This window comes from Heterocephalus glaber, unplaced genomic scaffold, assembly GCF_053883595.1.
Source record: "Heterocephalus glaber isolate CG9 unplaced genomic scaffold, H.glaber_assembly_v1.0 deba00000768, whole genome shotgun sequence".
NCBI lineage: Eukaryota > Metazoa > Chordata > Mammalia > Rodentia > Bathyergidae > Heterocephalus > Heterocephalus glaber.
The window spans coordinates 6,764,984-6,782,951 of record NW_028258162.1 but is presented as its reverse complement, the minus strand read 5'-3'; the positions used below and the strand labels follow the sequence as shown (position 1 = coordinate 6,782,951).

At 37.6% G+C, this 17,968-nt stretch overlaps 1 protein-coding gene and 1 long non-coding RNA gene across 3 annotated transcripts in view; one reads left to right on the top strand and one right to left on the bottom strand.

The window, feature by feature from the left end:
* Plxdc2 (plexin domain containing 2) overlaps positions 1 to 17,968 on the bottom strand; it is a 429,295-nt gene that overhangs the window by 20,686 nt on the left and 390,641 nt on the right. The window lies entirely within an intron of this gene.
* LOC110344873 (uncharacterized) overlaps positions 1 to 17,968 on the top strand; it is a 157,275-nt gene that overhangs the window by 137,222 nt on the left and 2,085 nt on the right. For both annotated transcript variants that reach the window (XR_015449661.1, XR_015449660.1), the window contains exon 3: positions 2,735 to 2,824. This is a non-coding gene — a long non-coding RNA (uncharacterized LOC110344873). The remainder of the gene's footprint in view (positions 1 to 2,734; positions 2,825 to 17,968) is intronic.

Below are 17,968 nucleotides of genomic sequence, written 5' to 3'. Positions count from 1 at the left end.
AAACCTATTAAGGTTCTACATTGCAAAATGGGTAACCGGAATGGTGGATCTTTTTAAATATGAGAATCTAGATTTATTTATTTTGCAGTCTTGGAAAAGATGTAGACCATCTTTTGTCAAATCAGAGATTGAAATAAAATAATTATGATTGTGATAGGGAAATAATACAGTGTTAGTATGGCAAGGAAATAAAAGCTGAGGAATACGTGATTTAGAAGATCAGTGGCAGGCATATTAACAGATGCAATGTTATAACTAATAGCAGTGTTTTATCAAAGACTCCTTTAATTTCCACAGACATTTCATTGAGGGTACAATTTATTTATTCAGTGATAAAGAAGTGCCCCTAACCATTGTATTGTTGTTATGTGAGCCAGGTTACAGTTCTGAAAGTAACTCTACTTGTAATATTATAAAAACATAAAAAGAAGTAAAAAAGCAAGATACCTGAGATATATTACTTAGAATCTACTAGAGACAATGGGTTTTATTGTACAATTCATGTCACAGTATCCAGGGGCTGATGCCATAGGCTGTGAATTATTGAGACCACTTGTTCTTTTTCCTTTTGCTTAGTATTTGGATAACTCACCAACAATTACTCAAGAAAAGAGAGGAGGGAAGTATATGAATCTCGGCAACGAGTCTTGGTTTTCACAGCATTTTTGGCTGAAACCAGCAGCTGATGTTTCAAACAGTGCTGTTACACGATTCACAAGAGACAAGTCACGCAAACAACCCAAGTAACCACTGACAGATGAATGAGCAAAGAAAGTGTGGTATAAATACACAACCATGTAGTACTGGGTCTTCAAAAAGAGACACTGGTATTTGTAGAACATGGATGATGTAGGGGCATTATATTTTATGAAAGAGGCCAGAAACAAAAACAAAAATTCTGCTTGATTTCATTTATATGTATAATTTTTAAAAAAGTCAAATGCATATGCTGTTACAGTTTATATCTAGAAGCCCCCTGAAAGCCTCATGTGATCATAAGGAGACTTCTGGAAGGTGACTGGATCACAAGAGCATTGTAGCTGACTTGCTGTAAGCACTGGGGCTTGGTCAGAACAGGCTGGTCACTTCCAGCTTCTTCCTTGACAGCTCTCTACTTCCCGGCTGCCGGGACATGAGCAGTTTCTCCTCCACTAGGCCCCTCTGCCATGCTGTTTCTTCGTGGGAGCCTGCTGACCATGGACTGAAACCTGAGCCAAAATAAACCTCTCCTCTTCAGTTTTGTCCCAGCAGCAAGGAAAGTGACTGAGACAGCAAAGAAACAGAGTGGAACAGTGGTAGGTGTGAGGTCAGAGGTTGAAGACAAGGGGGAACTAGTTCAAAGAAGGCAGAATGGAAGTTGTTAGGTAGAATGAGTAAGTCTAGGCTGTCAATGTACAGCATGAGGACTACAGTTAATAATACTGTATACTAAATTTTGCAAAGAGAGTAAATTTTGAATGCTCTTATCACATTAAAAAAGGAAAAAAAGGTCCAAAGGGGAAGGGGAAGTGGGAGGGGTTGAGGAAAGGAAAGAAGGGAATGGAATTAATATGAGAAAAGGAAAAAAATGGAAACAAAGTGTTTGTAAATAGGGAGGGATGGAGGGGTTGAAGGGAGGGCAGGGGAAGGGGGAAAAATAAGAACCAAGATATGTCATGTAAAGCTACAAATTCCCAATGATGAATGTCATTATATTGTATACCTAAAATGTACCAATAAACTTAATGAATAAAAAAAGTGAGGCATAGAGTACACTGGTTTCATCATTTTTCTGTGTATATAAATCAAAATACCATGTTCTGCATCTTAATGATATACCATTTGATAAAGGAGTGCTCGATACATTGCACGTACTGAATAAATGCTGGCTATCACACAAATATGATGGCTTGCTTCTTTAGATATTCTCACTCTGTTCTCTTCATCAGCTTCATAGAAACCATCTTTTTTGGTCTCCGTTGCCTCTGTTGTACTAATTTTTATTCTATTTCCAGGATTTTCTCCTAGTGTGGGCACTGTCATGGAAGTTGGCCCTGCCAGTTCACTTTGGCGAACTCTTTGGGCAATGCTTCTTGGGAAATGCTCCACAGGTCCCTTGCATCCACCTGCAGTTGCAGTTGGTTCCCCCCCTCTCTTTCTGCTGCTGACCCACACTGGCTGGCTGTGTTTTCTCATCAATATCCATTGACTATTTTGTGGTTCTCTTGTTTTCCTGCTGCCAGACATTGTGTGACTCCCCTCTGTTTTCTCCTACCCAGAGGGCAACAATAAGTGGGTCTTGGGCCTGGGCGTAGTTCATTATCTGCTGTATTTAAGGATGATGAGTATTTTAGCATGAGTTCTCAGCTAGTTCTTTTGCCCATAGGTTTATAATTTTGATATCTAGTAGTTCTGTCTGTTTTTATCTGGATATTTTGAAAGACAAAAAAAAATTTATGCTACTACCATCACTATCAACTTCCAGAATTTTGTGTTAGGGCTTTCTTTTGACATTTAAGAAACAATTTTGCATTTACTATTAAATTACTATTGAGGATGACAAAATCTTTCACTGAATTTATTTGAATAAAAATGTTACTGAACACATTGGAATATGTTACTATTATAGTCATCTTTCATTTACAAAGAAAACATAGGCAATTGTTCTACTATTTACTGAAAGAAATGAATGGATCTCTCTCTCTCTATTTATCCATCTTGAGATAAGTAATGAACAATATTATATTTCCTTAAGGAAAGAATCAAGGAGAGAAGCTAAGTACCGCAGTTGTACTGTCCTGTTAGATCCTCCTGATCATAACTGGAAATTCTCACCCTTTCTAAGGTAAGGAAACAAATTTACATTATGTCTTGGATGAGGATCAACTACATACTCCATCAGCACAGGGAGTTTCAACTTGAATGAAGTCTGTGTTTGCTGTATTAAGAGAATGGGTGAGAAGTGCTTTCTCCACCAGTATTCATTATTCCAGGGACAATAATGACAAGAGACACTAATAAAATAGGAATAGGGAAAAATATCCATTTCAATTGGCAGAATATGGGATGGAAGGAAACCGAGTAGTAGGAGTCATACTGAGTAGTCAGAGCCTTTGTGTTAAAATAATCTCAGAGCAGTCAAAAGCTCTCAGAATAGTCAATCTTAGGAAAATGGAAGAAAACGATAAAAATGGAAAAAAGCACAAAATGGCTTATTTCTAAGTAGAAAATGCAAAGTGTGCTCCTCCTGCATCTTTGAAGAAGGGATGTACATTACATTCAACTACTAGTTTCTTAGCAAAATTTGTGGAGAAGATTATGGGAAAAAGCAAAGCATAACACTCTGCATATCTGGTTCTATGTTACTTTCTCCTGTTTCAAGTAACTCTACTGGAAAATATTTGGTTAAGGCATTTTACAGTGCTTATTATTTTAGTGATAAGTTCCTTGGTTTTTATGTAGACTTTTCAGTAAAGGCAAAGGGGAGTCTTGCTTGGCCTGTGGTGACGTGAACATGAACTTGAAGGCATTGCTCAACACTACCAATTTCCCTAAAAGAGGGAAAGCTGGTGCCCATTCCCCCAATTAATACCTCACAAATAGTTCTATTCTCTAGGTAAGAGAATTATAGTCTTTTTGGGGAGTGTGCATATTTTATTTTTTTCTCTTTGTGTTACTCAAAAACTGAGATGTCTGCACATTAGGTACGACAAGCATGCACACACACGCCTTCTACTTTACTTTGCACCTTTCATATCTTCCTGAAACATACACAGTTCTTCAGAGAGAAGGAAATAAGAATATCTGAGGTTTTCAGGGACACATGAATGTCAAATTCATTCCATTTTAACCACGTGCTCTATGAAGTCCTAGAGATATTCTTGAGTGCTTAAGCACCTCTGTTCAAGTATAGGAAACTGTTGCCTCCCTGGGCATCTCTGACTAGTAGAAAAACTTTAAAACGAGTAGCATTTCATATTATTCACAGTCTCCTAAAAGATCTTTGGGTCCATTCCATAGACTAATTTGTACCTGGTTCTCAGAACAACCCAGTGCAACTGGCAGGGAACTACCCTGCTGCATCTTCTATGCTTGTCTGTGCAGGAACATCTCCTTTCCTTCATCCATTCCCGCATGAGCTGCAAGTCTGCAGTGTTCTGAACATGCATGAGCTGGCCACGTTCCTCTTCCAGTAGGGCATGGAATGGACCCTACCACTTCTGATGCAGCCATCCAGATCTTCATGCAATAAATGATCCACTTTTAAATGACAGCTACATACTACAAATGATAAAACTGGAGAGTTCTTCTGACTAAAATTCAATATTCTTCACTGTTGTCATGTTATAACAAATTGTTTCCATACCTATGTATTCAAAATTCAAGTCTAGTATCAAGCTACTGAACTAAATATTCCAAGGTCAACACCAAGGAAACACAACTAAGAAAAAAAAAAGATGTAACATAAATTCAAACCACAATCAAGAAAAGCACATTTTTAAGAGAGGATTAATCCTTACCAAGACCATAGAACTTCAAGTTACACTACAATTTTTAATAATTATAACAACTTTTTTTCCTTTTTATAGAACAAAACATTGTCTCTTTTTTCAAAGCAAATTTTGCTTCTTCAAAGTATTGAGGTTTGAACCTAGGAGTATTCCACCACTGTGCTACATTGCAAGCCATTTTTATTTGTAGTTTTAAATTCTTAGACAGGGTCTTACTATGTTGTCCAGGCTGGCCTTGAACTTGTAATCACAGGCATGAGACACTGCTCAACTAGAAAAACTTTTTAAATACATGAATGGGTTTTTCATCTATTCTAAATCTATCACATCTATAGTGATTTTTAATTACTATGTTAATTAAAATAAATACATCAATTAGCCAGAAGTAGAGAACAGAAACAAAAACTGATTCTGATGTAAGAATATTCCTCTAAATTTGAATTAAAATTCATTAATTGAAAATTATGTTGTTTACATTAAGAAAGTTTATAGAGTGATCATCAGAAGAAAAGAAAGTAAGATAATTTTAAATCATTTGGAAACTTGAAATACTTTTAAGTAAATCATTGCTAATAGAATTAGAAAAGGCACAATGACTGGATTATTTATAAGTTCCTTTATATTTCCATTCCCTAGATTCTTAATTTTTTAATTCTGAAAGTCAAGATTAAATTTTAATTTTCTTACAATCACAAATAATTCTAATGTAAGTATGTCATAATAATCAACATATTTTATTATGTATTTCTGTCAGAAAAAATTATATTATGTTGAACTGATACAAATAATTTCAAAATAGAATAATTCAATATTATGTACATTTATAATTATTGGTAAAATTAAAATTTTAATGTCTCCACAGATAGATTTAAGCATTTATTTTAGTAGAGAATGGTTACCAAAGTCACAAGGAAGAAATTATTCAACATACAGTAAACTCTTCAAAAGGTAACAGAAAAAAGGATTAGAATACCTAAAACTATATCATGTACCTAAAATGCCATAATTCAAATTTATGAGTCCTCAAGCAAATTGTAGCTTTGCAAGTTTCATTTTTTATTCCTTTTTTTCAGATGTTCAGAGCTTCCCCATGGACACTGTCTATTTTGACTATGTCTATTTTCATGGTGTTACATATTATTAAAAATAACCAGTGAAGCAATGATAATTAAGAAGGAATTATAGCAGAGAGCTCAGTAAAGTATATTTATTCCACATATTTAATAATTCTTCTCAATGAAGGGAAGAAAATATTTCATTTAGTTTGAAACCTTATTTTAGTTTTAGGGACTTCTGGCAATATGATAACCAGAAGAGTAAATTAAAGATGCCAGAGATTTTATTGTGATGATTACATATAAAGGACAATCATCATGAATTTGAACTGTTGTCTCAAAAAGATTCAGTGATGTACACGAATAAATTTCTAGTATCACAGAAATGAGAAAAGAAAGTAACAGTCATACAAATAGTGTCTCTCCTTTTAAAAAGTAGCCCCATTTCACCTATTTTTCCTCACATTTTGTTGTAATTCTGCAAAGGTGTCATTTAATACAATAGCTTCTTAATGAGGAGGATGAACCATTTCAGCTTTGTTTTGCCTACTCCTTCCTCCCTTCTAGCTGTTTAGCAAAAGTGAACACTACCTTTTCCCTCCTCTAAGAAGAAATAGGAGATATTTTGTTTCAAGGAATCATTTTCTTCCCCTTGAGTTTTCTGGAAGACTGAAGTAAGACTAAGAAATATCTTCAGGGCAAAACTCAGTTATAAAAATGTGAGCCCTCAAGATAAAGAAAGACCCGTGGTGCTATCGAATGATTTCTCTGTTCACTACACCGGTTAGTCAGCAGACCGCGTCTTCCCAACTCCCAAGAGTTACTTATGCAGCAGCTGCAGAACAAGATGCCAAACTTTTAGTAAACACTTTTTTCTACCAAGCGGCAGCCCTTTAATCCTTCCCTGGCTCCTTTGCTGGTGGCATTGTTGATTGCCAAGGAGAAGTTGAGTGCCACAGCTACCCGTATTTCTTCAACCATAATCTCCCCGAGTCCTTGTTATCCATAAATATTCTTTGGGATAAGGATGCCAAACAGCACAATGGAAGACTCTTGCTGTGATGCTGCTCTACAAGAACAGGCTACTGGGACAGATGAGGAATTCTGAGCTGAAATCTTGGATCTACAATCACATGTCATAGGACACAAGCAGGCTGTCTCACCATCGTGAGTCCCTACTTCCATGTTGAATTGAACCCTAACAGAGAGAAGACACTTAGGTTCCAAAAACCAAGGACCCCTCTGGTTTGAATTTATATGGATTTTATAGTATCTAGGCCCATGCAACTGGGAACCAAAGATACTCAAAGCTAAAGAGGCAAGAGCTGCCTTTTGGAAGGTTGATATGGGCTGAAGTTGTGTGCAATTATTTTTCCATCAAGCGTGTCTATAGTATATAATGCAACACTCTTCCACATTTTTAAGATAAAACATGAACTCTCCAGGAAATACGCTTGGAGTAGACACTTGGGGAATTCATATACTTTATTTTGGTAAAGTGATAGAATTTCTAGGTTGCATGTATATTGTTTTATCTTTAATTTCTATGATTTTTCTAATAGAAAATACTGGGCACTTCCCTGAAAGGCAGATATTTTGGTCCCCCCAGAAATGATAAGAATTTAAAAGTATAATATAAACAATGGGTGGCATTCTAACAATTATGTTCAGGTTTTATTGTGAAAACCATCACGTAGTTTCTACTTCAAACCAGTATGTGGAGTTTATGAATGGTGAGATTGTTTTCTTCTTCAGGGAAATTAACTGTTCAAAACAGAATGTGGTCTTTTTTTAACTTATTTTTTATTTTTGAAATAAATGTATATATTCAGAGGTCCATAAAGCCTCCTAATGATGAAATGGTGATGATGATGATAATAATCCCAATTATTACCAAATTGCAAGGGGAGACATGAAGAGCATAATAAACTCTTACAACCCTGGTTATTTGGTGACTAGTATCTCACTACTAACAAAAGGTGACATTGTATCAAACATTTCACAACTAAATATTCAACGTGCAACCTATACCTAACTTAAAATATAGTCATCCTCTGTCTCCCATCACAGGAATGTAAGTTCTGGGAAGGCAAGGATCAACTCTTGTCCACTTTGCTGACTGCTGTATCTTGGGAATGTGGCACTGAAGAGGAGCTTAACAAAGATTAAATAAGTGGGTGGTCAATATATCAATGGTCTTTGGAAGCCTCCTACTCCTTCAAACTTCAGCTCTTCTCCCTTCTTCTTGCTGAAAATCAGTTTATTTTCTATTTTTAAAAAATGTGGAGGTCATCAACATTTCTTTCTAATCACCTTTTCTCTGTAAGATTTCATTTACAAACCAGCACACTCGGATAGAAATGCAGTGTGAGCCACGTGGACAATTTTAAGAGTCTAGTGAACTGAAAGTGAAATTAACTTAAAAATATCCTTTATGTAACCCAATCTATTCAAGAAAATATCAGATGCTGAATCACCCCACTGCAGACAGGCAGGTCTGTGCACGCCCTACCGAGGTCCTGAGTCGCACAGAACACGCCAAATCAGCCCACTGCACACAGGAAGGTCTGTGCACACCCTACCGAGGTTCTGAGTCATGTGGAAGACACCGAATCACCCTGCTGCAGAAAGGCAGCCACCTGGTTCCACATTACAAAGACGCAGAGGACAACAGACCACCAGACCAAGGTACTGAGTCCCGCTGTTTCCGGCCCAGAGGTAGGGGCTTCTGAGCCATTGTCCCACTGCTCCTGGTCCAGAGGAAGGGGCTTCCCGGTCACCATCCCTCCCGCTGCTCCCAGCCCAGAGGAAAGGGCTTTTGGGCCACCTTCTGTCCTGCTGCTCCTGGCCCAGAGGAAGGGCCTACCAGGCCACCATCCCTCCCACCACTCCCGGCCCAGAGGGAGGGGCTTCTGAGCCACCATCCCACTGCTCCTGGTCCAGAGGAAGGGGTTTCCCAGTCACCATCCCTCCCACTGCTCCCAGCCCACAGGAAAGGGCTTTTGGGTCACCATCCCTACCGCTGCTCCCGGCCCCTGCCACCTCACCCAGCTCAGAGGAGGTAATCCGTGCAGGCGCTAACAGAACCCCGCCCCAGTTGAAATGAGAAAACACATAAATAAGTCTCAAAACCAGACTTCCAGATCACCTACAGCAATCCCAAAGGGAAATGAGATGGAACACTCTGATACTCAACCACCTGGACCCACTGAACGGGCAACAAAAGGGGATCTGGAAAAAATGAAATCAGAAATAATTTCTCAGATAACAGGAGAAATTGTGCCCCTAGTGCAAGACATGATTAATAAATCTAGAGAGGAGCTGAGGAACATGATGGAATCCCAACATAAGAAACAAATGGAATCCATAAAACAGATGCAAATAGATTTCCAGGACATGAAAAACTCCACTGAAAGTCTACACAGCAGAATGAGCCAATGTGAGGACAGAATTTCAGATATAGAAGATAAGATTGCAATTAGTGACCAGGAAAAGAAAAATTGCTTCAAAATTATAAGGGAACATGAGAAATCAATCCAGCAGCTGCTACAGATGCAAAGAAGAATAACATAAGACTGATTGGGCTCAATGAAGAAAGAGGAGAGAGTGGAGATGACATAAAAAATCTCTTCACAGAAATGGCAGAAAACTTCCCAAGCAGGGGAAAAGAGCTTGACATACAGATAAGTGAGGCATATAGGACTCCAAATAGCCTTGATCAAAAAAAATCTACACATAGGCATATAATTGTTAAGATTCCAGAAACACAACAGAAGAACAAAGTTCTCCAAGCAGTCAGAGAAAAGAAACAAATCACATACAAAGGAAAGCCCATCAGAATCACAGCAGACTTCTCAACACACACCATCAAGGCAAAAAGAGCTTGGAGTGACATATTCCAAGCCCTAAAAGAAAACGGCCTCCAACCCAGATTGATGTACCCTGCAAAACTATCTTTCAAAATGGATGGAGAAATAAGATACTTTCATGACAAAGAGCACCTTAGGAACTTCGTGAATACCAAACCAGCACTCCAAAGAATTTTACACAATATCCTAGGAACAGACATTGAGGATCACAACCCCAGGAAGCAAAGCAAAATGAACCCATCTGGCATGACAAGAAATTCAATGGAAAGGGGGAGAACCCAACAAAAAGAAAAAGTCATGACAATGACAAGTCAATGCATTTCAGTTATAACCATCAATGTTAATGGTCTCAATTCACCAATCAAAAGAAATAGACTGGCAGAATGGGTCAAGAAGCAAAATCCAACAATATGCTGCATACAAGAAACACACTTCATTCAAAAGAAAACTCACAGACTGAAAGTTAAAGGTTGGAAAACAATACTCCATGCAACAGGAACCCAAAAAAAAGCAGGAGTAGCTATCCTCTTTGCAGATCAAGTAGATTTCAAACCAACACTGATTAAGAGAGACAAAGAAGGACACTACATCCTTGTAAAGGGAAGAATCCAAGAGGAAGAGATGACAATCATAAATATCTATGCACTAAACACCAGTGCGCCCAACTACATAAAACAAATACTAACGGACATGAAAAGTCATATATGCACTAATACAATTGTAGTGGGGGACATCAACACCCCACTGTCACAAATAGATAGATCAACTAGACTAAAAATATGTAATGAAATACTAGAACTCAATGGAACTCTTGAACAAATGAACTTAACAGATATTTACAGAGTCTTCCACCCCACAAAATCAGAATACACATTCTTCTCAGCTGCACATGGGTCATTCTCCAAAATAGACCACATACTCACACAAAGAACATGTTTAAGTAAGTACAAAGGAACTGAAGTTATCCCCTGTATATTATCAGACCATAGTGTGGTGAAATTGGAGATGCATAGCAAAAGAAACTCAAAAAATTTCATAAACATGTGGAAATTGAACAACACACTTCTCAATAACCAATGGGTCACAGAGGAAATTAAAGAAGAAATCAGACAGTTCCTTCAATTAAATGACAATGACAATACAACATATTGGAATCTATGGGACACAATGAAAGCAGTCTTACGAGGGAAATTCATAGCAGTGAATATGCATATTAGGAAAACAGAATGAGACCAATTAAACAACCTGATGCTGAACCTCAAACTTCTAGAAAAAGAAGAACAGGACAACCCCAAAGCTCATACAAAGGAGGAAATTATAAAGGTCAGAGGAGAAATCAATACATTGGAGACTAAGAGAATGATACAAAAAAATCAATGAAGCCAAGAGTTCGTTCTTTGAAAGAATAAACACAATTGACAAACCTTTAGCCAACCTTATCAGAAAAAGGAAAGAAAAGGCCTAAATCCATGCAATTAGGAATGAAATGGGTGAAATTACAACAGACCCAGCAGAAATCCAGAGGATCATCAATACCTACTTCCAGAACCTATATGCCAATAAGATGGACAACACAGAAGAAGTGAACAGATTTCTAGATACATATGAATTACCAAAGTTGAACGAAGAAGACCTAAAAATTCTGAACAACCCAATGTCAACCAATGAAATTGAAAATGTAATTAAATCTTATCAACTAAGAAAAGCATGGGTGCTGATGGCTTCATTGCTGAATTCTACAAGACATTTAGAGAGGAACTGCTGCCACTACTGTTTAAACTCTTCAATGAAATTGAAAGGGAAGCAATACTACCAAATTATTTCCTGGAAGCATCACCTTGATCCCCAAAGCAGAGAAAGATCCAACAGAAAAAGAGAACTATAGGCCAATCTCACTAATGAACACAGATGCAAAAATCCTTAATAAGATAATGGCAAACAGAATGCAGAAGATCATCAAGAAGATCATACACCCCGATCAAGTGGGATTCATCCCAGGGATGCAGGGATGGTTCAATATATGCAAATCAATCAATGTAATACACTGTATCAATAGAGCCAAGGACAAAAACCATATGATTATCTCCATAGATGCAGAAAAAGCATTTGACAAAATCCAACATGCATTTATGATAAAAACCCTACAAAAACTTGGAATAGATGGTCTCTACCTCAAACTGATAGAAGCCATCTATGAAAAACCAACAGCCAGTATCATACTAAATGGTCAAAAACTGAAATCCTTCCCACTAAGATCAGGAACAAGACAGGGATGTCCACTATTACCACTCTTGTTCAATATAGTTCTGGAAACATTAGCCACAGCAAGTAGACAAGAGAAAGAAAAGGAATAAAGATAGGAAATGAAGAAGTCAAATTGTCGTTATTTGCAGATGACATGATACTCTATATAGAAGACCCCAAGAACTCCACCAAAAGTCTTCTAGACTTAATAACCAAATTCAGTCAAGTAGCTGGTTACAAGGTCAACACACAAAAATCAATAGCTTTCCTCTACACAAATGACAGAGACTCACTGAGAGAGAAACAGGGCAAATAATTCCTTTCACAATAGCATCCAAAAACCTGAAATACCTAGGAATCATCCTAATGAAAGAAATCAAAGACCTCTTCTCTGAAAACTATGGCACTCTGAAAAGAGAGATTGAAGATGATATCAGAAAATGGACAGACATCCCCTGCTCCTTGGTTGGAAGGATTAATATAGTGAAAATGGCCATACTTCCAAAACTGCTATGTAGATTTAATGCAATTCCAATTGAGATCCCAGCAGCATACTTCATAGACCTCAAGAAAACAATCCAAAAATTCATTTGGAACAAGAGACCCAGAATAGCAAAAGCAATTCTAGGTAACAGAGACATGGCAGGGGGTATCACAATCTCCAACCTGCAACTATACTACAAAGCTACTGTGATAAAAACAGCATGGTACTGGCAAAGAAACAGACCTGAGGACCAGTGGAACAGATTAGAAGATGCAGAAATAATGCTAGACACACTCAGCCATCTCATCTTCGACAAAGGAGCCAAACACCCTCACTGGAGGAAAGATAGCCTCTTTAATAAATGGTGCTGGAAAAATTGGGCTTCAACTTGCCAAAGATTAAAACTAGACCTGTATCTCTCACCATGCACTAAACTAAAATCAAAATGGATTAAGGATCTATATATTAAAATAGAAACTCTGAACCAGTTGGAACAGAGGTTAGGTAGAACCCTTGAAGACATCGGTGTAGGAAAAGATTTTATGAACAAAACCTCAGTTGCCTGCGACCTAGCACAAACAATCAACAAATGGGACCTCTTCTTATTAAAAGGCTTCTGCACAGCAAGAGAAACCACCAGCAGTGTGAAGAGACAACCCACAATGTGGGAAAAATCTTCACGTGCTCTTCCTCAGACAAAGGTCTACTATCTCGAATCTATAAAGAACTTAAAAAGATCAGACCTCCCAAATTGAAAGACCCAATCCAAAAATGGGCATCTGAAATGAACAGACATTTCTCAGACAAAGAAGTAGAAATAGAAAATAAATACATGAAAAAATGTTCAACATCACTGGTCATTTGAGAGATGCAAATGAAAACAATGCTGAGATTCCACTTCACTCCAGAAAGAATGGCTGCTATCATGAAATCAACCAATAACAAATGCTGGTGGGGCTGTGGGGAAAGAGGAACCCTGCTCCACTGCTGGTGGGAGTGTAGACTGGTGCAAGCACTGTGGAAATCAGTATGGAGATACCTCAAAGAACTAGGACTGGAAGTCCCATTTGACCCCGCTATTCCCCTGCTGGGGATCTTCCCCAAAGAATTAAAAGAATCATACCACAGTGATATATGTGCTCCCATGTTCATAGCAGCACAGTTTGTAATAGATAAAACTTGGAAACAGCCCAAATGCCCATCAACTGGAGACTGGATAAAGAAAATGTGTTTTTTTAATAAAATGGAGTACTACTCAGCCATAAAAAATGAGAAATTAGAGACATTTATAGCTAAGTGGATGCACATTGAGGCAATACTCTTAAGTGAAATAAATAGGACACACATGTGTAAATACCAAATAGTTTCTCTGGTGTGAGAAACTGAAAGTGTAAATAAGGACTAAATGTATAATAAGTAATGTGAAATAGGAAGAAAAGGGGCAAAGGGGAAGGAAGTGGGAGGGCTAGGGGAAAGGATAGAAGGGAATGGGATTAATATGAGAAAATGGAAAAATAGGAACAAAATCTTTGCAAATAGGGAGGAATGGAGGGGTTGAAGGGAGGGCTGGGCAAGGGTGAAAAATAAGAACCAAGAGAGACTATGTAAAGGTGCAAATTTCCAATGATGAATGTCATTATATTGTATACCTAAAATGTACCAATGATTAGAATGAATAATCGATAATGCAAGATAGGAAGAAAAGGTCCAAAGGGGTAGGGGTAGTGGGAGGGGCAGGGGAAAGGAAAGAAGGGAAAGGAAAAATTCTGAGAAATGGAAAAAATAGAAATAAAGTCTGTGTAAATAGGGAAGGGTGGAGGGCGTGAAGGGAGGGCTAGGAATGGGGAAAAAATAAGAGCCAAGATGCATCATGTAAAGGTACAGTTCCCAATGAGAAATGTAATTGTGTTGCATACCTACAATGTACCAATGAAAGAATTTAATACAAAAAAAAAAAAAGGAAAATATCATTTTGGCTGGGGATGTAGCTCAGTGGTTTCACTGCTTGCCTCGCAAGCACAAGGACCCGAGTTTGAACCCGGTACCAAAAAAAAAAAAAAAATTATCATTTAGAATAGGTTGTTAGGTGCAAATTATCAATGAGATATTTTACATTCTAATGTTTCTCTATTCAAACTTCAAAAGCCAGTGTGTGGCTCACATGTGTCTTGATATAGACTAGACACATTTCAAGGGCTCCATCATCACAAATAAGTAGTAGCTCCTATATTGACAGAATGGTGCTATTCCAGAGTTCTCACTCTAATTATAGCCTCGATTTAAAGACAAACTCCACTGCCGTGAGCCATCTCAGTCCCTTCCTAAAACGCTAGGGGCATGGCTCCTGTAACATTTGCTTTCTTCATTACCATCTTCATTATTTTTTGTTCTGGTTCCTTTGTCTCTGAAAATGCTTCACATAGCACTCTTGGCTTTCACTTTTTCATTTAAAATAATTTTAATATTTTACTCATAATATATCAATTTCCTAAGGTTTTGATCATCTTTATTATTAGCTTCTTATCAATTTCTCTTCATTTTTAGACGTACAGAAGGATCAAATGTGTACAGGTATTTGAATACTAGCTATTGTTTAAATATACTAAGAAAAATCAAGACAGTGTTCAATGTTAGTTCTTATTGAGATTGCTAATTTAAATGATTTTACTTACAGTACAAGTAGAGAGTTCTGTTGGAGGTACTGGGTGCTTGTCTGAGGACATGCGCCTGCTTGGCATATACACGGTTCTAGGTTCAGTCTGCGGCACACGTGTGTGCATGCACGCGCACGCACACACACACACACAAAGAACCTTCATGAGAATATCCACTTTGCATTTTGTATGATTACTGGTTTGCAAGATTATTTTTGACCTTCACTTATATTTTATGTATTTTATTTATAAATGTTGAATAGTGATATGTAAATAGAATTCAATAGCACGAAATCATTGATCTCTGTAATATACTCACATAAAATATATTAATCATAAATCACAGAATTTATGACTAGAAATGTGCAACAATCATGAAGTTTAATGTAGAACATAAGGCACACTGAATTTTCCAAAGAGATAGTAGTATATCACAATCTACTAAAACCTAAGGAACACATATTCTTTTGGATATTCTCTGCCTGTTTCTTTCAAGATAATAAACTTCATTTTTAAAAGATTTAAAGGACATATAGATGCTCTTGTATAATATAAAGGATTTTGGTCAGAATCAGGTATCTTTTCGAAAGTAACTGAGAGAAGCCACAAAGATAGCACAAAATGCAAGCTATCCAGTAAAGACTCAAAGAAAATGCTCAGTCTAACATCTGAGCAGGATGAGGGAGGACTATAGGAGATAAGTTAGTGAACAATAGACTATTCTACCAGACAGAATAGGCACTGGATGTTTTGGAAAAATGGAGCTATTGTTTGGAGCCAGTGTATGAAGACACGGGAGGGAAATAGTCAATTCACCTGTTTACTTACATAGTTTATGGGTTGATGATTTGCTTTATGATCTCATGACCTTCCTACTAACAAGAAGTTTAAAAGACAAAGCCCATCTAAACATTTTATATGAGGAAGAGGGCCTGTGTCCATAAAATACCTAGTAACTGCTCTATATTTTCTACATTCATAAAATACACAGGTAATGGTGACAGTCATTATTACTGTCACTCAAAATAGACAATAATAGCAGCTCCCTGAATGGGTGTTTATCCTTGGGTAATGATATTGACAATATTTATTCAATTCTTTTCAACTGGTTTTCCTTTGATTCTACCTTGGGAAACATGTTCTAAGAACATAATGTATATCCCAAGATATGTGCCATCTGAAAATTTTATTTACAGTATATGAAGAAAAATCCTTACCCTGCAAGGAGGCGGCTCAGACCAGGGGTGAAGGGTGTAGTCTCAGCAGTTGGAGACCCTGGAGCAAATCTTGACTCCACTGGTCACGTAGTGAGTGCTGCTAAGCGACTTAATTCTGTGCCTCTGCTTCCTCATCTATGAGATGGAGGTACAGTAGCACCTATCCTATTTAATGAGGTATTATGTGTAAATCACTTCTACTCGTGAATATAATAAAGATCAGCCATTACCAGTAATATGTTCACAATGCGACTACTACAGAGGAAAAGCTGTGAAGAGTCTATGCTGGAGAAAATGCTCCTTCAAGGGAAACTGGTTATGTGAGCTCCGGTATGGCCACGAGGGCAGAGACACTGAATTTCATCACAATATTCTGAGTACCTAACACAGAAGGCAGTTTACACAAGGGTTCTTGCAGTCTGGATTTCATTGTAAAATATCCAAGATACACACTGGGTCACATTTGGGACATCCCTGAAATTCACATCACAAATTAGTGAAACACAGACTATTCCTCTAGAAACACAGCCAAGGTTGTGTCTCAGTTTAAACGGTAGCATGTGCTGCATCTTACATTTGATGCAGTCTGTGGCTGACGGAATAAATGGTCCTTAACCTAATCTCCAGACCCTGTCCATGTTGTCTCCCAAAGCAAAAGGAGCTCTGCAGACTTTGTGATGGGGTGGTTAACCTGGGTTATTCTGCTGGGCCCACTGCAGCCAGGGCCCACAGGGGTCCTCATTAGCCGGAGGGAGAGTCAGGGTAATAGAAGATAAGATGTTAGCGGCTGAGTGTGGGATGGTCTGAGGAGAAACCACAGGCCAGGGAACGCTCAGAGCCTCTAGAAGCTGAAAATGGCAAGGAAATGATTCCCCCCTGAGCATTCAGAAGGAACCAGCTTTGCTAATACCTTGACTTAGTTCAGGCTCATTTTGGATTCCTCACCTTCAGAGCTGTAAGGCAATGTTTGTGTTGTTTTAAGCTACTAGGTTTGCAGGAATGTGTTATAGCAGCAACAGGAAACTAACACATAATCTTAAAGTAGGTAGAAAAAAGTTCTTTCTGACTTCTAGTATGTAAGGCCTTTTTATGTTCTGACTTTCCACTTATCACCATCAGAAGTAATCAATATAGACTACTGAATGAATGGTGAATGGAATAGTTTACAGCTCTTAAAATCATCTTTACAAAATGTTCATAATAAAATAGATGTCACTTGACAAAAGAGAATATCAATTTGTATTGCAATTAAATCATGCTATTGAATGAGTAAACATCAAGATATCCATATACGAATTGTAGAAGAAAATTAATTAAAATATTACCAGTAATTGTTTCTGCATGTTAGAACTATCAATAATTTTCTTTCTACATTTCTGCACCATCCCACACTTTCTATAGAGTGGTATCATTTTCTGACTGAAAAGCACATCAATTTTATTTAAAAACCAGACTGCAGAATAACATGAAAAGTAAAACGCAATAGAAACAATATTAGTATACTCGATCCTTTTATGTACCAACACTTTTAAATCTGAATAGTAATTTAAGATCTTCAAAAGCATAGGTCTAGCATGACCCAAAGTACGTGGTCACCACAGATCTGTGCTTTGATTTTGCAAATATTCATTAGCTTTAATAATGGTAAAGTTGTGATTACTACCTTCAGAAACATCCACTGACCAACCACATAAGCTGTGTGGCCACAGCTAGGTATCATGTAGGTAGTGATTTAACTGGATTTTAGCAATTGACTCAATGGGAAGGAAAAAGGAAAAGGAAAGAAAAGATGAGCAAACATGCAAATGATTCTGCCTCACTTAAATGTGGAAAGACAGGAATTATCCCTATAATGACTGGGCGATCATGAATAAGTCATTCCACCATTCTTGTCATCAGGGTAAAGGGCTATTATCTCTAAGGTTCATCCTAGCTCTAACATTTTATAAATACAT